This window comes from Miscanthus floridulus, chromosome 19 (assembly GCF_019320115.1).
Source record: "Miscanthus floridulus cultivar M001 chromosome 19, ASM1932011v1, whole genome shotgun sequence".
NCBI lineage: Eukaryota > Viridiplantae > Streptophyta > Magnoliopsida > Poales > Poaceae > Miscanthus > Miscanthus floridulus.
In genome coordinates, this window is record NC_089598.1 from 100,549,145 (window position 1) to 100,566,189 (window position 17,045).

A 17,045-nucleotide genomic window follows, 5' to 3' on the forward strand; every position below is an offset into this window, starting at 1 on the left:
TCTGTGCCACCGAATCAATCCATGATGTGGCATTTAATTTGCAGACTGGAATTTTGCTTTGGTAGTAAAGCTGGAAGATATGTATTTTAGCAAGATAACTTGCACCGGAATCTTAGTTGAAATAAAGTAAACAAGTTACATAGTTGGCGAAGCCAGCTTGCCTGCTTCAGACAACAATGCACGGCGGCATGCATGCCAATGTGCTTAGCTGTGCCTCCATCTACAAGTGACATAGCGGCCTTTCAACCTTAGGTAAAATCTCATCATCCAATCTAGCAAACATCTTCTATGTGAATCGACCAAGAACATGGATGTCTCTTTATCATCTCATATGGTTTTTCTCTAGCACTACTACTCTATTGCTCTAAACTGCAATATCGTCTATATGTTAGGATGGATGACCGTCAGTGGATGTACACGGGCTATCAGAAGAGGGGTCAATACACAAATGAATGGATTGAGAAGGCCAATGATTTCATGACGAAGGCATTTGCAAACGGACGGCGACATGCCTGGTGTCCCTGTAGGAAGTGTAAGAACAAGGCAATGAAAACATATGAGGAGATGAGTAAAGATCTTGTCAACAATGGATTTGTAGAGAACTATACCCGGTGGACCATGCATGGTGAACGCCATCGTGCGAGAGAAGAGGTCGTGAGACAACGGATCGAGGAGTTTGATTCTGAAGCCAGGGTGGCAGAAATGTTAAATGACCATGACATGGCTTTCGATGAAGGAAGTGCAGAGCAAGAGCCAGAGCAAACTGCAAAGGCGTTTTACGCCATGTTGGATGCGGCACAACAACCCGTTCACGGGCGCACCAATGTTTCTAAATTGGATGCCATTGCACGTCTAATGGCTGTGAAGTCCCAGTTTAGCTGGAGTAGAGAATCCTTCGATCAACTGTTGACAGTAGTTGGCACCCTACTTCCGGATGATCACGTTCTGCCAAAGAACACGTATGAGTCAAATAAAATCCTTCGTGCACTCAAGATGTCGTACGAGCAGATACATGCTTGTCCGAACGGATGCATCTTATTCAGGGAAGAACATGCTGACGATAAGTACTGTCCGAAGTGTAAGGCATCTAGGTACATTGAGTTAGAATCTGGTGATGGTCGGAAGACGCAAACAAAAGTCGGCGCAAAGATCCTGAGGTACCTTCCTTTCATACCGAGGATCCAATGGCTTTTCATGAGTGAGGAATCCGTAAAACAGATGACGTGGCACAAAACTGGACGCCGATACACTGACAAGATGATACATCCGTCCGATGGTGAATCATGGAAAAGCTTCGATCGGAAGCATACCGACAAAGCTGACGAGGCTCGTAATGTACGCATTGCACTGGCAACTGATGGGTTCAATCCTGATGGTATGGGTTCTTCACCATACACATGTTGGCCCGTATTCGTCATCCCTCTCAACCTCCCACCTGGCGTCGCCTTTCAACGGCAAAATATTTTCTTGTCACTTATAATTCCAGGACACCTGGGGGCTAATATGAGTGTGTACATGGAGCCTTTGATAGACGATTTGGTCCATGCATGGGACGAAGGGGTAGTGACATACGACCAATTCACAAAGACAAACTTCAGAATGCATATTTGGTACCATTATTCCATGCATGACTTCCTGGCTTATGGGTTATTTTGTGGCTGGTGTGTTCACACGAAGATGCCATGCCCGATATGCAAGTCAGCTGTGGAGTTCTTTCGGTTGGAGAAGGGGGGCAAGTTTTCTTCGTTTGACAAACATCGACAATTTCTCCCTCTTGACCACCCATTCAGGAGAGACAAGAAGAACTTTCGAAAAGGTGTCACAGTGGAAGACTCTGCACCGGAAATGATGATAGGTGCCCAGGTTCTTGAGATGTTAGATGGTCTTGTGGTCGACAATGAAAAGGGGGGCTTCATGGGATACGGAAAAGAGCATGCCTGGACACACAAGTCGTGCTTGTGGAAGCTTCCTTACTTTAAGGACCTCCTTCTTCCACATAACATTGATGTAATGCACACTGAAAAGAATTTCGCCGAGGCGGTCCTTCACACAATCATGGACTGGGAAAAGTCAAAGGACAATGTCAAGGCTAGATTGGATCAAGCAACGCTGTGCGATAGACCAAAGCTAAACATGTTGCCTCCCTTACGCGGGAAGTCATGGAAGAAGCCTAAGGCCGACTTCGTCCTAACGAGGGCCCAAAAGAAAGAAGTTCTTCAATGGTTCCAATCGTTGATGTTCCCTGACGGGTATGCAGCGAATTGGAGGAGGGGTGTGAACTTAAGTACCATGTGAATCACAGGGCTCAAGAGTCATGATTACCATATATGGATTGAACGCCTTCTTCCGGTGATGGTTCGTGGCTTTTCCTTGATCACATCTGGCGAGTGATGGCAGAGTTGAGCATGTTCTTCCGCAAGCTATGTGCTAAGGAGATATCTCAGACCGAGATTGAAGAAATGGAAAGAATGGCCCCGGTGTTGCTCTGCAAGTTGGAGAAGATCTTTCCCCCCGGCTTCTTCAATCCGATGCAACATTTGCTCTTGCACCTACCATATGAGGCAAAAATGGGGGGCCCTGTGCATGCCCGTTGGTGCTATCCAATTGAGCGATGCCTAAAGGTTCTTAGAACAAAATGCAAAAATAAATGCAAAATTGAAGCTTCCTGTGCAGAGGCATCCATTGTGGAGGAGGTGTCATACTTCACAACAAGATACTATGCCGACAACCTTCCTAACGTGCATAATCCACCCCCTCATTACAATGCTGCCGACAATCAGTCGACCCTCAGCCTTTTCCGAGGGCAACTCGGAAGTGCAAGTGAACCTACCTTGAAGATGTTGAGCCTAGAAGAGTGGCGCTCTATCCAGCTATATGTGTTGCGGAACCTTGAAGAGGTTGGCCCATACATTGCGTAAGTTTTACACAAACTTGTTTCTTTTCTTGTCAATATTTCGCATGCACCCATCCAACCCTCTTGTTAACGGCCGTTACAGCAAATTTGTTCTCCTCTACCATCGTCCATCACGGAGGGAACCCACCGAAGCGGAAGTTGAAACCCTTCTAAGACATGGCGCGAGAGAACGAAATCCCACTTTTATTTGTTGGTTCAAGGAGGAGGTATTGTTCAATTTCATTGGTTGTTTGTACTTAACTCTCAACTCGACAAATATATAACGAATCATCCTACTTGAACTAGCAGGCCAAAACTGACGTGTCTATGAGTGCCGAGTTGAGGCAAGTTGCCAATGGATTTGAATTTAGGGTCAAGTCATTCTCTGTGTACGATGTCAATGGATATCGCTTTCACACAACTCGGCACGAGCAGAGTCGGCCGAATCGAAGAACCACAAATACCGGTGTTTTCACGCTAGGCACAGATGGGTTGGACTACTATGGAATAATTGAAGAAATATACAAACTCAAGTTTCCTGGTTGTGTACCTCTTCGTCCTATCATATTCAAATGCCATTGGTTTCATCCCAAAGAAGTGATAAAGACCCCTGAGCTTGGGTTAGTCGAAGTTCTAAAGTCATCCATCTTGCTAGGAGACGACGTGTACATTGTAGCCCAACAGGCCACGCAAGTTTATTATCTCTCATACCCGTGCCAAACCAAAGACCGTCTTAAGGCGTATGATGTTGTGTACAAGGTATCGCCGCATGGTAAAGTACCCGTCCCAAACGATGATGATTATAACATCGATGCAAACACATATGACGGAGAGTTCTTTCAAGAAGAAGGATTAGAAGGGAGTTTTGAGATTGTCTTAGATGTAGATCTCGCAATGGAAGTAGACAATGATACGGTCATTGTTGATGGGAATGATGGAGAGGAGGTTCACAACGCGAAGGACTTGTTATTACTTGAGCAACACCATTCAGGCAGTGTCGCTAGTGATGAGACTTTGAGAGACGATCATAATTACGTCAACAATAGCGATGATGAGATTTTTGGCCCACCTATCGATGATCTTGATGATTATTTCTAGTACATGTAAGATCTGTAGTACTTATGGCAATTTTATACATGTATGATACATTTACTTATTTTGCATCTCTTTTATACATGTATGATACATTTACTTATTTTGCATCTCTTTTATACATGTATGATACATTTACTTTTGTATATGCGTACTGATAGTTTATTCCTTTTGTTGCAGGTGATTGATGGTGGGCGGTGGAATCAGGAAGATTAGGTCGGTTATGACCTTACTGGCTGGTGGCGAGGGGTCCAGCCAGGGTGGAGGAGGAGGGCGTGCACAGACTGAGGGTGGAGGGCGTGCCCAGGGAGGAGGAGGAGGACAACGACGAGGGCGTGCCCAGGGAGGTGGAGCCCAGGGTGGAGGTGGAGCCCAGGGTGGAGGAGGACGGCGACGATGAGGGCGTCGAGAGCCAACACCTCCTCCACAGGACGACGACGACGAGTTCGTAGCGGCCATGGAGGAGGATGAGGAGGAGGAGGAGACCAGGGAGGAGATAGCGGAGGCGGTGGAGGAGGCACGGAGGGAGGATGAGGCCGAGCGGGCTGAGCGCGAGGAGGATGCCGACTTGCTGGCAAAGGAAAATGGGGTGCCTACGGTTTGGCTGCGAGGGTCGTCGCGCCTCCCAGACTTACCCATACAGAGATGGCCAGTGATTCGACCCTCTGGAACTAAGTAAGTAATTTTTGCATGTTAACACTACTTCACAGGTTTTTAAGTTATAACAGAAACTAATATTCAATCTCAATAACTTTGTGGAGGGATTGGGAAATGGTGATCCCAGGGAGTCACTCTCGCCGAGTAAACGGGATCCTGGGTCTTCTGTGCAGGGCAAACTACCCCGGGATGGTGAGGATCGATGGTGTTGTGCAGCCCGCCATGAAGTGGTCCCACTGGCACGCCGCCAGCGATCAGACTGATCGAGCTGGCAGGTGTTATAACAGCAAGGCCGACCGGGTGATGAAAGAGCTGTGGGTACGTGTTCATCGCACTATGCTGATAATAACATCACATTAATTGTATATTACTGACTGTATTTGCTTGTAGGATTACTACACCTTGGCGGAGGGAGTACGTAGGGAGGACGCGGATGACGTGGTGAACAGAGTCTGTGTTCACCGAGTGCAGGACCTCTTCTACGAGACAAAGCTCCTGTGCAGAAGAATTTACCATGGCCGTAGAGGACACAGAGTCACCAGAGCGCAGGCAGTGCACCTGCCCCTGACTAAGGAGCAATACTTGACGGTAAACATGAGATTACATCGTCTGCGATTAATTGCACTGAAATTGATTTATGATTTGTCATGTGCTCGTGTACGTGCAAGTGCCTCCTGCTTGGTGTGCGGGGATGGACAACTGCTGGGAGGCCATTGTGGACAAGTGGTTGAGTGAGGAGTACGAGCAATATCACGCCGTACGCTCACGTTGCCGTGCGATGATGCAGGGTTCCTCGCACAAACAAGGCCCCACTACCCTCAAGGAATATGCAGTCAGATATGTACGCGGATTTCATTTCGTTGTTGCTATGCTAACTTCTGAATGCATAATATCTTATTGTTGTGCTTCTTCCTGCAGACGTGGTTCCACCCCGGCCAGGAGTGCGCCTCGTTCAAGGCATATGCCTTGGCACACAAGGGCAAGGCAAAGGACCCCGACCTCGTCTACAACCCGGAGGACTCGCCCGAGGCATACAGCAACCCGAGCGTGCACAGGCGCCTCAGCGAGTACACGGCGATGGCGAGAGAGATCCATGGGTCAGAATTTGATCCGAGCACCGCTGACCTCGAGGGTGACATCGTCATGAGGTTGGGACCAGGTAAGCCACACGGGCGGTACTATATGGGCAACAGCACCATAGACACGGCCAACACTCAGACACTCGCCCAGATTAGAGCCCGGAGCACGAGTTCGAGTCCGGCCATACGCCCACGCTCACAGCCCCAGGTGGTAGCACTCCAGGTTAGTTCTGTTGTATTCGTTGTCCATTCATTTTCTACTCGTTCTTTATTTGCATTCTAACTATGTGATAAATAATTGTAGGCCTAGATTGAAGCCCTGCAGGAGTCACAGCAGGCCTCACAGAGCCAGCTTCAGGCCCTCGAGCTGTCGCACCAGGCCGAGTTGGCACAGGAGAGGGCGCGAGTGCAGACCCAGCTTGAGGCCTTCCAGCAGGCGCACAAGGACTGGTATGAGTACATGGCCCGTTTTTCTCAGAGCATGGGCCAGCCTCCACCGCCTCCGCCGCCGCCGATGATACCGTTGGTGCCTCCACCTCCGCGCGACGGCACTCCTGTGAGTCACTTAGATGCACTCTTCACTTTCGTGTCATATAGAGCTACCTTCGACTTATACCTTAGTTTGACCTACCATAGCTTAGACCTTAGAATTTGCTTTGATCCAGATAACTCACATGTGCAATCTCATTCTAGGAACCTTCTAAAACTGGATCGAACAACGATATGCAGGGTGATCAAGACCTGGACTTGACTCCATTTCTCCGCAGGCCTCCGACCATGTGACAGGCCATCCGACCTTGTTTGATAGTTTTGTATGTTGAACTGTGGACTTGGTTGAACTTTGTGGACTTTGGACATATGTTGATGGTGTTTGTGGACTTTGCATGATGCTTGTCGACATATGTTTGTTATTGTGAGTGGATGTGACATTTGTGGACATATATGTGATATATATTGCCTATCTGTCATGTTATTATAATTTTCTGTGATTTTGTTGCTTATTGTGACTGGATATGCACTGAAACAAATAAAAAAAAATTATGTGGACATATTTTACCGAGTGTAGCACTCGGTAAAACAGAGATTCTGTCAGTTTTACCGAGTGTAGCACTCGGTAAAACAGCCAATAGAACCAAATTGGTTCTGATTCTGTGAATTTTGCCGAGGGTGCCATTTTTTACCGAGTGTCGCTTCCCCACTCGAAAATATTTGACTACTTTTTACCGAGTGAGAACACTCGGTAAACATTATTCCTGAAGTTTATTTGCGGAATTGTTTTAATCACGAAAATGGTTATTATTTTACCGAGTGTTAGGATCTACACTCGGTAAACATTATTCAAAAAATTTATTTGCGGAATTGTTTTAATCACGAAATGCTAATTTATTTACCGAGTGCTGCTAGTGACACTCGGTAAACGTCGCCGTTAACGGTCAGTTTGGAGGCTGACGACCGTCAAGTCATAATTGTTTACCGAGTGTCATTATAGCACTCGGTAGCCGATATTAGACACTCGGTAAAATAACTTCACCGAGTCGTTGTTTGCCGAGTCCACTTTACTGAGTGTGGCACTCGGTAAAGAGTTTGCCGAGTGTGTAGCACTATTTGCCAAGTGTTACTCACACTCGATAAATTAACAGTATCCCGTAGTGAGGGCTTGCAGCACCTCAAGTGTTTGACTTCAAGAAAAGCATGGATCAAATTGAGGCAATGAACAAGACATGCACTGAAGCGGCAAGCACGGAGCTCGACCATGCCGACGACAACGACGTACGGGATGATGATCACTATACTACAAAACCGACTTGCACTATCGATCAAATAAAATCGGTTTCGTCAGCTGTGGCTACAAGACCGCAGCTAAAAATTGAATTTCTAGAGGCGGAGTGGTTCATCTATAGAAACCGACTTTTATAAAAAAAGATGCACGATGACCATATGCATAACACCATTGCCATTCGCTAGCCGTTCACATCCATTTTGGATGAGTAAGATTTTTTGTGGCTGGCCATCAAATCGGTTGTACCTAACTGCCTACTGTGGCAAGCACTTCACTCAGCCAGATCCGCCATGGCCGAGCCCTTCTCCCGTCGGATCCGCCAAGGTGAAGCACCTTCCTACCTAATACACTCAACATGGCCCCACTACGCCGCCATCTGAACCACTTCGTCGAGGCCCCATCGTGCTATCACTCTGAGCCTATCAGCCGAGGCCCCTATTGTAGGGTAGAGAAAAGAGAGGTCATATGTGGAGTAAAGAGAAGATAGAGACATGGGTGGATATGCTGAGTGGATAGACGAGAGTGGGTGAGAGGCCTTTGGTGGCTGTTGTGGTTAAAGAAAAGATAGAGAGGCAAGAGAGTAAAAGACCCGCGGGTTTGGTGCCTATAAAGTCTATAGATTAGGTATTCGAGATAATAGGCCAGATTTATTTTTAAAGGCGGTCGATATATGATTACCCTTAGAAATGCTATTTCTATCAATCACCTTAAGAAATGGTTTTATTTTTAGAGGCAGTTTATAGCACAAGCCGCTCATGTAAATAGTATTTCTAGAGGCAATTACAAACACCAACCGCCTCTAAAAATGCAATTGACTATAGAAATTGATCTCTATGGGCAGTCAGTCTCTAGACCCACTTTTAGACGTAGTTCATGATACAACCTTGGATAAAGAAAATTGATACATCTCTAAAAAATCGTTTATAATAGTGGATGTCGTTATGGATCGAATCTAAAACAACTGTGACTTTGTAGGTGAGGTGAGATGAAGGCATGCCGAAGATTCAAGCTCGAACCACAAAGACGGCGCTGGTGATGGAGGTTAGATCGATGAGGGTGGTGCCATATTTTCTTTAAAGATCAACACCATGAATTTGAAAGCCGGAACAACAATGCCAAAATTTGTGCTTATTAGATGTTGACAAGGTAGCCATCACGGATGGAAGGCTAGAATGTTGGCAGCGGCGAGACGAGATCACGATAACTACGGTGGTAGGGAACTACGGATGTGGCGAGAGCCACGACACTTGAGCAGCGGAGCGGTATGGCTTTGACTCCACTAGTTAGGAAAAAAAAACACCTCCTTAGGCAATGTTTATTTTCCGCTGGAACAGCATAGGCCGACTATATTATTTTTCTTTGATACTGTTATCCATGTAGAATATATAGAATGCTAGCGTGGAAAAGGTTTGAATAAGTATTAAAAGTTGCATGCCCAAAAATGAAAATAATGCCAAGGAAGGTTACTCCGTAGAAGAGAGTGAAATAGGCATTAGTTGTCTTTCCATGTGTATAGGAGTTGTTTACGGCAGAGGCACGCCACTTTGTCCTTAACTCAAATTAGGATTTTACAAATGTTTCAAAATATTTGAGGGCAAAATAGTCAGCACCAGCGTGAAAAAGACTCCATCGGTGGACTCGGAGTACAACGAACCAAGGACTTTCAGGACCCGGATCCACAACGTGAAGTGTGGACAGACTGCTTCCGCTGTTAGTTCTTGTTCACGCCAAACTCAACTTCAGTGGTACCAGGGGACACGTGCACACACATGTGTGTGTGACCTTCATCACTAACAACGCCGAAGACGTGAACGACATGCAATGTACGTGTGCTCCTTTCTAGATGTGGTGGCGCTTATAGGTCAACATCTTGGCAGTCCACTGGGTGATGTATCGTGACTCAACAATGGAGGTGTTCCAGTGTTGTAGTGCAAGCACGGGGAAGGAGTGAGCCCTGGACTATCCTGGCATGGTAACGGTGCACAAGTCCTAGTGCCCATTGGCGCTCGCCTCATTGACCAATAGGTGGTCGACGCATGGTTGAAACAATGTTGCAAAGAAAGGGCTAACGGTAGGGCTATGCAATCACTTGTGGAGAACGGTAGGGCTATGCATGAGCAGGACAAATGATGAGATTGAGCTAATTCAAGACTTGGTTGGTTTGTTATTAAAATTGGCCATGACAGAGGTCTGTGAAGCAGAAGTTATTAAAAAGTTTGGTTAACATATGTCAGCCAGATGTGAAATGTGGACAAGTTTTGGTTGTTCTCAAGGGAAAGAAAAACAAATGTTAGCAAAGGGCCTTGATTTCCATGCTATCACTCAGAGAGATCAGAATTGTTGAAAAATTACTGGTCCATGGAGACGCTGTCCACCGACGGACCTGGCTGCGACTTGGCACGAAAAAAAAATATCTTTCTCGCCTGGGTCCGACGTCCGTGACGACAAAATTCCTTCCTTCCCGTCTCCGTCGCGCGGTAGCATCACCCATTCATTCACCCTCAACCTCCCCAAGCTCCATCTCGCTCGGCGCTCGCTGTCTCTCTGCTGTGCGCGCTTGGGTCATGCGTGACTTCACACCTACGCATTCCGACTTCCGAGTTCGGATTCAGATCCCATACAGTCCCCAGAGTTCGGAGACTCGGAGTCAGCTCCGGTACAGTGCGTCGGCTCCTCAAAGCCTCATCCCGGCATCCCGCGGCGAGGGAGAGAGCTCGGCTCCTCACCAGTTGTCCTCTTCACCGTCCTCCTTCCTTGCCCACCTCAAAAACCAGAATCTTGCTTTGCGACGATACCATAACTCCACCCAGAACCAGCCGTCGCTGCCCCTCATCCTCCCAGCGCTTCTCATTCAGTCATTCCTCCTCTCCGAGCTGACTGATGCGGTTGGTACCAAGGTTCCGGCCCGCGCCGTGCTCTAGCCTCTAGTGCCGCTTGAATTCCGGGTAATGGGCGCGGCTCAGTTGGTGATTCTGTTCTTGGCGCTTGCCGCCGCGCGGGCGGCGTCGGCGGCGGGGGCGCGGCCGAGCGAGGTGACCGTCGGCGCTCTCTTCACGTACGACTCCACAATTGGCCGCGCGGCGCAGCTCGCCATCGAGCTCGCCGTCGATGACGTCAACGCGGACGGCAAGGTCCTCCCGGGGACCCAGCTCAATTTGGTGCCCCAGGACACCAACTGCAGCGGCTTTCTTGGGACCATCGATGGTTGGGTTTTCGTTTCCCCCTCTGTCAGTGGCTTTTTTTTTTTTTGTTTGGCGAAGCTTCAGTTGCTCGTGTAGGCATGTCCATGTGTCAAGATGTTGTTGTTGTTGTTGTTTTTGTCTTTCAAAAAAAAGTAGGTTTTTTCCTTTTTTATAGTTAAGAATTAGAATTACTGCAGAGGTAGCAGCGGAAATGGAAATATGGAGGCCTTTTTGGATACAGAGCTGTTTCAAAGTTTTGAGGAAATATTATAGCCAGCAGCTGTAACAGTAGTCTTAATCCTGCTGTTTAATCTTTATACTTATTATCAGTAAAGCATAAAAGAGGGGGCAATGTCTATCTTATTATTATCCATGTTCAAAAAAGTTGATTGTTCGTCTAAAACCTGAACAAAATCTTAGACTGATCCAAGAGAGAACTTTACTGCCGGCAAAAACATAGGAGGCGGATGGGAGGGGACTATTCAGTCCCACTGTATTATTGGTTTAGTCAAACTAATCCAGGTACTCCTACTGGTCGGATTTTTATATTCTTAATAATTGCTCGGCTCGTGTTTCATAAGATGATTTGACAATGTTAGCTTTTCTGTTTGTCTTACGTCGATCAAAAGTATCTTATAATAACATATTCCTTTCTGAAGAACTATGATTGCACAGATACTTACAAAAGTTTGCATATCAGATAATGATGCTCCTCAAATATACATTGGACACTGATAATCGTCGGTATCAGTAATTTTTGTAACATTCAAATAAATAAGATACTTTTTGACACTTGGTCAACACCCCATCCATGCTTTCGGATGCCTATGAACCCTGACCCCTCATTCTACTAAAATACCACTCTCTAGTCTCTAGATCACTTCCACTTGTTCCCCTCATTATGCGTTCACTTATCCATATCCATATTGATCTACCTATGCAAAAATAGCTTAAGAATTCTACTAACCCGATTGTCCTGGTAATAGAAGAGCAACAGACAGAAAGAGTGCTGACGGAGTGGTACCACAAATAGCGTAACTTGTGAAATCGGTTAAGGTATTCTGTAGGATGCAGGAAACATGTGTCAGCTGTTACTGATGGAGTGGTGCCGTAACTTGTGAAATCGGTTAGGTATTCTATAGGATGCAGGAAACATGTGTTAGCTGTTACTGATGGAGTGGTACCACAAATGGCTTAACTTGTGAAATCGGTTAAGGTATTCTGTAGGATGCAGGAAACATGTGTCAGCTGTTAGGGAGCATCCAATTCCTCACTTTATTCTCATTCAAGATTCTTTGTTTCCTTCTGTCAAGTTTGAGAACCAGAACAAAGTAAACTATATAGGTTTATTGGAGACTGTTTCTTTGTTTGAATCACAGCTAGTTTTCCTGTTTTTATCAGAAAATAAAGTTTGCATGACATGCATAAAGTTTAAGGTCAAAATTAGTGGGATCTTTATAGGCACGAGTACAATAAGCTGCCATCTTTTCTTGGCTTGAAAGACATCAGAAATTAACTTCAGTACCTCAAGTGTCACTTCTACTTTGACGGTGCATGAACTGATTCATAGAAACCTTACTTGGTTGCAGCGTTGCGGCTAATGGAAAGAAGCGTAGTTGCGGTGATTGGCCCACAATCCTCCGGGATAGGCCATGTCGTCTCCCATGTTGTTAATGAACTACATGTACCACTTCTATCATTTGCGGCTACAGATCCAAGTCTTTCTGCATCAGAGTATCCGTACTTCATCAGGACAACCATAAGTGACTACTTCCAAATGAATGCCGTTGCTAGCATTGTTGATTACTATCAATGGAAAAGGGTGACTGCTATATTCGTTGATGATGATTATGGGCGAGGTGGCATGGAAGCCCTCGGTGATGCGCTTGCATTAAAGAGGGCAAAGATTTCATATAAAGCAGCTATTCCTCCAAATTCAAATACAGACGTGATCAATGATGTACTATTTAGAGCAAATATGATGGAATCAAGGGTCATGGTTGTGCATGTCAATCCTGACACGGGGATGAGAATATTTTCTGTAGCTAAGAACCTCCGAATGATGGCCAGTGGCTATGTCTGGATAGTAACTGATTGGCTAGCTGCTGTCCTTGATTCCTCAACATTTAGAGATCTTAAAGATATGGGTCATATTCAGGGACTAATTGTTCTGCGTCAGCACATTCCTGAATCTGAAGCCAAGGATAAGTTCATATCTAAATGGAATGATGTGGCTCGTAACAGAAATATTACTTCTGGCTTGAACTCGTATGGTTTTTATGCTTATGACTCGGTTTGGGCCGTTGCTCGTGCTGTCAATAAATTTCTCAGTAGTGGGCAACAGATCAACTTCTCAACAGATCCCAGATTACAAAATTTAAATGACAGCACGTTGCATCTATCAACTCTGAAGATATTTGATGGTGGTGAGCAGATGCTGCAGCAACTTCTCCTCACCAACTTTACAGGTGTTACAGGTCCAGTCCAGTTTGATTCAGACCACAATTTGGTACGCCCAGCGTATGATATCCTTAATGTTGCTGACTCTGGCTCCCGCTTGACTGGCTATTGGTCTAACTATTCTGGGCTTTCCAGTGGCTGCTCCTGAAATTTTGTGTCAGATGCCACGAAATACATCTACAAGTGCCCAGCAGCTGCATGATGTGGTATGGCCTGGTGATTCCACTACTAAGCCTCAGGGATGGGTATTCCCAACCACTGGCCAACCTCTGAGAGTTGGGGTTCCAATTAAAGCAAGCTTTAAGGAATTAGTGTCAGGGAGAGGAGATAACATGAGTGGTTATTGCATCGAGATATTCAACGCAGCAATTAAACTGCTTCCTTACCCAGTTCCTTACCAATTTATAACTATTGGGGATGGCACAAAAAACCCTAGCTATATTGACATCATTAGAATGGTTGCTGCCAATGTATGCTCTCATTCTTGTCCCAATCTATTTCACATTTTTGTTGTCAGACCTCTGATTTGTTTCATTTTCATTTAGTCACTTGATGCAGCTGTAGGCGACTTTGCTATAGTGAGAAATGGAATGCGGCTTGCAGAATACACACAGCCTTATATTGAGTCAGGGCTTGTGATAGTAGCGCCCGTGAAACACGTAACTTCAAGTGCCTGGCCTTTCCTTGAACCTTTCACATTGGAGATGTGGTGTGTCACAGTTGCTCTTTTTATTTTGGTGGGTGTAGTAGTTTGGCTTCTTGAACATCGTACTAATGAGGAATTTCGAGGCTCTCCAAGGCGACAAGTCATAACAATGTTATGGTACGTCTGTTGCATGTTGTAACTTTGTGGATGTTTTTTTGTCCTAATTTACCTTACCTTGTTTGAGTCAAAGTTCAGACTGGCAATACCATTATGGGTGAAAAATGTTTCTAGCTTTATTCAATTCATGCTCATCTTATGATTTACTGTTATTTTGTTGGTGTTTTTTTTCCTAAATGCTTAGTTGCTAACTTCAGGAATTGACGGATGATATGTGCTTCTCTTTCAGGTTTAGCTTCTCAACAATGTTCTTCGCACACAGTAAGTCCACTAGACGCGTCCATGATATTAACTTATAAACTCTTCCATGATTCTTTGCCTATATGCATGGAAACGTCTTGACGAGAAACTCACTTCAGGAGAGAACACTGTAAGCACACTTGGGCGGTTCGTGTTGATAATATGGTTGTTCGTTGTGCTGATCATCACTTCAAGTTACACTGCTAGCTTGACGTCAATCCTCACAGTCCAACAGCTCTCAACTGGAATTACAGGGATTGATAGTTTGGTTTCAAGTTCTTTACCTATTGGATACCAGGCCGGAAAATTTACCAAAAGGTACCTGAGTGAAAACTTCAATGTTCCTCTCTCTCGACTGGTACCACTGAATACGATCCAGGAATATGCTGACGCCCTTAACCGGGGACCAAAATACGGCGGTGTTGCTGCAATTGTTGATGAGAAGCCATATATTGATATCTTCCTGTCAAACTACTGCAAATTCAGAATAGTGGGAGAGGAATTCACAAAGGAAGGATGGGGCTTTGTATGTTCATTGTCCTTTATCTTGTTCTCTTCCCTCATTTACTTCATCTCAGGGAAGCACACATCCATGTCTGGCACTGTAACGGAAATGATTTATTCTGCTCCATTGCTTTTCTTTACAGGCATTCCAGAGAGACTCCACACTTGCTGCAGATTTATCGACCGCCATCCTTCAACTTTCAGAGAGTGGCCAACTTCAGAGAATCCACGACGAGTGGTTCTCACGGTCTAGTTGCTCCTCAGATGACAGCCAAGTGGGAGCAACCAGGCTTGGCCTTGGAAGCTTTTGGGGCCTTTTCCTTGTGTGTGCCCTGATATGCGTCTTCGCACTGCTGGTATTCTTCATACGAGTCTGCTGGCTGTACAACCAGTACTCCAGTTCTGAAGCTGCTGGCAAGCCCAGCGCAGCTGCTTCTGGTCCTGTCATAAGACAGCGGCGGCTATCACGCCTTGGCAGCTTCAAAGAGCTGATCCAGTTTGTCGACAAGAAGGAGGAGATTAAGAAAACGATGAAACGAAGATCAAGCGATAAAGATAGCCAAGCTGCAGGATTCTCATATGCTCAGTCAGTGGCTTCAGCTTAGGACAATCTTTCAGATTTCTGTCCTTCAGATGGATATGGCAAAGCAGGGGAAGTTCATTATCAATCGTATTGAGTTAGGTTATCTCCAAAAGCAAAAACAAATCGATGTAAATAGTAATGGTATGCTTTGATCTATACTAGGAGTCCATTTCTTATGTTCCTGATATAAGCTGTTTGTATTTGACAAAACTGTTTTCAGCAATTGACCATTGCTCCAAGCTGTGCAAAGTGGTTTATTTCAATTGTTTTTCTGGCAGGCGCCATTTTAGCTTTCCTCTGATTTATGGTTCTGCTTCAAGATTATGCAAGTGGCATGAGCAATTTGGGTAACGCTCTTGAATTCTGAAACCCTGAAGCCCAGAAGTGAGCTTTAAAGTGGGAACAGATCGGCCGTTGGGCTATTACACGGATCTGGTCACCCTCGCGTGGGCACGAGAAACCATCAGCCTGTTCGCTTGTTCGTAAACGATCGTAAATTTCCAGTCGGAAACAGTATTTTTCTCTCACACCAAATTAGTCAACAGTAAATAATCCACGATACGATACGGCCTCCCGAACAGGCTGCATAATGATCTAGTAGCCACGCTGGTCCTGCGCATCGAATCGAAACACGGCATTGTTAACAGACAATCCCACTCTCCAAAATCGCTTCGCGAGCTCGACATATATATAGGAGGAAATGCCACTGCAGTTGCTCAGCTTGACCGCTGCTCCAGCCTTCGGTGTAGAGTCCGGACACACAGTACTGGCCCTGGCCATGGACAAGCAACTTAGGTGGTATTTGGTTGCCTCTCCTAAAATTTAAATTTAATCGTTGTCCCATCGAATGTTTGGACACATGTATGGAGTATTAAATATAGATTAATTATAAAATTAATTGCATAGTCTGCGACTAATTTACGAGATGAATCTTGTAAGCCTAATTAGTCCATGATTTGACAATGAGGTGCTACAGTAAACATATGCTAATGACGGGTTAATTAGACTTAAAAAATCCGTCTTATGGAGTACTGACGGATTATGTAATTTGTTTTTTTATTAATATCTAAATACCTCATACAACGTCCTCTCAACACACTTTCTAAATTTTAGTCATCGGATCAAACACCACGTTATTCCGGTTCCCCGCACTCAGCAGCTAGTAGCCGCACACTTACAGAACCGTTACCAAGTTTTTACGATTTTTATTTTAATAAAGGGAAAATGGTGTTCTTGCCCCTTACACAGATGTGCAATTGTGATTTTGCCCTTGTTTTTCTAACTTTGTGATTTTGCCCTTAACTGTTCACAAGTCAACGCGATTTTGCCCCTGGTCAACGCGAATTTGCCCCTGTTTTTTCCGTTGACCAGGGGCAAAATCGCGTTGACTTGAACAGTTAAAGGCAAAATCACAAAATTAGAAAAATGAGGGCAAAATCACAATTGCACATCAAAATAGGAGCAAGAACACAAGAGCCCCAATAATAAAATGGAGTGGCTTAGAAGGACTTCATCCGTCCAAGAGTAACTTTTTTTTTTGAACAAACCGTTCAAGAATGACAAGGCGTGTTTAGTTTAGTTTCCTTCGGTCTTCGAAGTTAAACTTTAATCATTCTTTCCCCGTGTAATATTCTCTTTGTTCCAAATTATAAGTTAAATTTTAGCTTTTGTTTCTTTGCATAATGCTCCTATATCATTAATATAATAGGTATAAAACCAATACAGTGAAAGTAGTCAAATATGAATCCAGTA

The 17,045-nt window shown here is 45.1% G+C and overlaps 1 pseudogene; it reads left to right on the plus strand.

Moving 5' to 3' along the window:
- Positions 1 to 9,996: 9,996 nt before the first annotated feature.
- Positions 9,997 to 15,751, plus strand: LOC136527860 (glutamate receptor 3.5-like; annotated as a pseudogene).
- The last annotated feature ends 1,294 nt before the right edge of the window (positions 15,752 to 17,045 follow it).